Below are 4,551 nucleotides of genomic sequence, written 5' to 3'. Positions count from 1 at the left end.
TGTGGTAGCCAAAGGGAGGAGGGATGGCTAGATGAGAGAGGAGGAACCAACTTGTCCTTTCTAACCCATCTTCCCCTGGTACCAAAAGATGTCTCCAAGGCTGCTCAAACAGGGCATCACCCCACTGCAGATGCAGCTGAAAGCTTTATCCAGAGGTGTCAGCAATTAGCAATGCTGATTTTAGACAAAGCTCTTCTCACCAGCAGGTTACACGGCACGGCACTGAGTCACAAAGTGCAGCTATTTCCGAATTAAGGAGAAAAAAAGTGATGCTGAGAGAGCTGCAGCAGTTTGCTCAAGATCCCACTTGGGAGTTGGTGCCATGGGCGGAGAGCCGATCTGCTTCCCTCGCTCTCCAGGCTTCAGTCCCACATCTGAGATGTTCTCAAAGAAGCTCTGGCTGCGTGGGTCCTTCTGCCACCTAAGTCAGCTGTGAGTGGAGAAACCGTAGCAAAATAAAAGCTCTTGCTGCAAATATTCTTATTTTTCTGCCTATGAAGGCAGCCATTTAGAGTTCATCTTGCTTTTCACCCCGTTTCCACCTTCCTTTTGCTGCCAGAATGGCAAAAGGTGAGCAGCAAGACTAGATCTGTTGGCTTTTCAACAGCCCAGACCCATCCATAGGTGGTCCCCAGGACCCCAAACCCAAGGAATAACCACTATTTTTTTTTTGGTTTTTGGTAGGTAAGGTAACAAATTGCTGTCGGGGGGTAATTTCTCAGCTCCTGTGGGTAATTGCAATTCTCACCTCAAGGTGGGTGAGAGACTCAAAGGTGAGCAACCCCCAACCTGACAACGCGGCCTCACAGAGCAGGAGTTTTAGGGCAGCAGAAAGCAGAGCAGTGATCGACCCCGGTGTCCTTCAGCTCCTTCCAGGTGGGTGCTCACCCCGGCATCACCCCAAAATACCCCAAAATGATTTCATCATCACCACCAGGAAGGATTCGGTGGCTGGACTTCGCTGCTGCCAGCTCAGAGGTCTCCACCACCCCATCATACCAGACACCAGCAGATGATCATCAAGAAGTATCTTCTCACTAAAGACAACATGCCCACACTGGGGGAAAAGATTATTTTTAGGGACTATTTAGGGATTTTAGGGACTTTTTAGGGATTATCTAGGGAGTTAGAGCAGATCCAGCCCATGGTATTTTTTGCCCAGGGCAGATGCAAATGGAAAAGGATCGCTTAGTGACTCTGGATGATATTTTTATAACCTCGGAAAATCGCCTTTCACAAACACTAGGGTGTTTTGTTTTGTTTTTTTTTTTTCAAAAGGCAGCGAGAACAGGGTGTAGTTCAGCCGGCAGATTTGTCATCCGAGGCTCCCGACAGGGAGGGAATATCTCCGGCTCCAAAGGGGCCATCCAGAAAAAAAGCCAAAGGGCTTTCGGTGGCCCCGGGAGCACCCGGCAGCCCACCCAAGGGTCCCATTTTGTCCTTCTCCCACATCATCTTTTCACGGAAAAGAGAGAGCAAGCGACACGTCTGCTCTCCCAGCTGCAAAATAGAATAAAATAAAGAAATAAAACGAGGCCTCTTCCTTCCCTTAAATGTCGTGAGTCACCGGGCAAAGTGTTCCCCTTGCATCACGGCAGCCGTCATCAATGACTCAGACCAACGGGGCCAAATTTCTACCGGCTCCTCGCACACAGCGTCGACTCGGGGCTCCGGCGAGAGGATAATAATGAAACTATATCGTAGATGGTATATCGTGGATGACAACAATGAAATAAACCTCCCTCGACTCGCTTCGGGACCCGGCTGGCACCCTCCGTCAGCTGGATTTTCGCCGGGGAGGGTGGGAGGTGATGGGGATGGTGGGATGAGCATCTTCTCTCCTTCCCCCAGCCCTGTGAGATGAAGTGAGGAATCGCTCTGGGATAAAAATAAAGCAGAAAAAGAGGAAAAAAAAAAAAAAGAGGAGAGAAGGGTTATTTTTAACCCAGAGCAGCGCCTTGATCTGGTTCATTGTCCAGGCACGGAGACGGGGCTGTAAAATAAGCAGTTTCTTGGCTGGGCTATGGGTGGGAGGGGATTTGGGGATGGGGAATAAATGAATTAACGGGGTTTTGCTTCATCCTATCAGCCCACCCACAGACACACAGAGCGTGGCCTCCCGGCACGGCTCCTGCCCCAGGGCTCACCCAAAATGTCCCCAACCAGCCAGGACAGATATTCCCCAGAAGCCCCCGAGCAAATGCAAATTCTCCTTTCCTTTCTCAAAGGCGTTGCCGAAGGATTAAACCCTGGTTTCGGTTCAACTCAGTGTGGCTTAAAGCAGGTCCCGGAGGACGCCGTGCCCCAAAAAGGGTTCGCAAACCGCACAAAGAGCCGGCGCCGAAGGGACGGGGAGACATCTGCCATCCCAGTGGTAGTTGTCCACGCCTGGACGTCGAGGTGGGCAGCAATCTGTTCACCTCCAACAAGTTATTCCCTGCCTGAAATCCCCCTGTTTGAGACAGGTCGGCTTCTGAAGAAAAAAAAAAAAGGATTAATCTGGTTTCTCGGCGCATCTTTGCCATCACTTTCTTAGACTGTCGGCTCTCCGGCTGCTTTTTGACAGTCTGGGGAGATCTTAAGGCAATTTAGGGGCATCCTTAAGTAAAATAATAATAATATTGACTCCTACTTGCTCACGCACGGGGACGGTGCCTCGCTGGAAGAAGCACGGGGCAGATTTCGCCTCCACCCCAGGCTCCCTCCTGGCATCTCTCAGCCCTGTTGCTGCCATCCCTCGCGCGCGCGCCTGACCCAATTTTTTTAGGAAAAGAAGCTTTTGGGCTCACATCCATCTGTCCGTCTGCCTTCCCTCACCTCTGCGTAGCATTTTCAGCTGCTGGGCGATTTCAGCCCCGTTTGACAGGGGGATGGAAGCCTTCGAGGTATCCGTTTCCCATGAGCGTTGCAGGGAAATCTAGAAATAAGCAGTTTTCACGGCTTCCTGCTGTCTTTTAAAACTCCTCCTCCTGTCTTTAATAAAGGGAGCATTTAGTATTCAGCGCTTAGTATTTAGCCTGGGATATCACACGACCTTGATTTACCTTGAAGTTACCCCAAAACGAAAAGGAAATAATCCTAAATTTATTTTGCCCATGCACTAATGTTGTTTCTACACCGATCTCTCGAGCTTTCGAACCACGTGAATATTTTTTTTCCACGTGGAATTAAAAAATTGCCCCCCGTTCACCTCTTCTCTCCCACATCTGTGTATTACTAAGGTGAAAAAAAAATTAAAAGGGTTTTTCCCTGCATAGGGAAACTGAGGCACAGAGGGGCAGCACCCAGCACACTCCATCCTGTGGGTCCTCTCCATCCATTGAGCCTTTTCCAGCGCCATAAGCAGGGAAAATTTTACCAAATCCTCTGTTTTCTCTCCACCGTGGTTTCAGTTGGGACAGAGTGTAACTTTTTTTTTTACTACCGGTTGGTCTAAGTGCGGTGTTTTGGGGCTGGGGTGGGAAGAGTGCGACAGCGCGCTGGCGTTTTGGGTTGTTTCTAAGCTCTCAAGGACTTTTCTGCTCCTCGCCAGCGAGTAGGGGACACGGTAGCTGGGAGGGGACACCGCCGGGACAGTTGACCCCGAGTGACCACAGGGATATTCCACGCCATGGGACGTCATGCTCAGTATATAAAGCTGGAGGAAGAAGGAGGAAGCAGAGGAGGGGGGCGTTGGGAGCGATGGCGTCCCCAGATCACCGTTAAGACATGATGAACACCTGCAGGGAATGGGAATTCCTTGGGAAGCAAGGAATTCATTCCTTGTTTCGCTTTTCTCGCGTGTGCAGCTTTTGCTTTACTTGTCAAACAGCCTTTATCTCAACCCACGAATTTTTCCTCACTTTTCCATTCTCTCCCCCATCCAAACCTGGGGGGGGGAGAGGGGGGAGGGCGAGCAGCTTCGTAGCCCTGGTTGCCACCTGGGGTTAAACCACGGCACTCTCAGAGTGCGGACTGAAGCGGCAGCAGAGCCGCAGTCCCACTTTATTTTGGAGAAAAGAGCGTTAAAAATGTAAAAATTTTTTTTAAACATAGTAAATGGATGGAGGATCAGTGGGGGGGGGGGACGGGGGGGCACACCGCCCCTGTCAGACACGCATCAACCCCGCGGCGGGGTGCACGGGCCGCTTTTAAATGTATATTTATATAAATATATATAAATATACATAAATATATACATATATATATAAAAAAAAAAGGGGGAGCGCGCCCTTGCGCACGCGCCCCGCGCCCGGTCACGTGCCGGCCCGAGGGGGGGGGGGGCTACGCCGGGCTGCTGGTGGGCGTGGTCTGTGTGAGTGGGCGTGGTCTCGCTTCAGGACACGCCCCCAGCGCCTTTCCAACGCTGCGGTGCCCTGCCGTAGCCCCGCCCATTCGCCCGCCTCGAGGCCACGCCCCCTCCAACAGCTTTGCCCTCCTCGGTTACCCGTGGTGCCGCGCGCGGGGCTGGCACTGACGTGGCCGCCGAGCGCCGCCATCTTGTGTTGCCTGGGCGGAGAGCGGCCGAGAGGCGCAAGGGGGGGAGCCGGCTCCGAGCGGGACAGCCCGAGG

This window comes from Numenius arquata, chromosome 12 (assembly GCF_964106895.1).
Source record: "Numenius arquata chromosome 12, bNumArq3.hap1.1, whole genome shotgun sequence".
Classification (NCBI taxonomy): domain Eukaryota; kingdom Metazoa; phylum Chordata; class Aves; order Charadriiformes; family Scolopacidae; genus Numenius; species Numenius arquata.
This window is presented reverse-complemented; position numbering follows the sequence as displayed.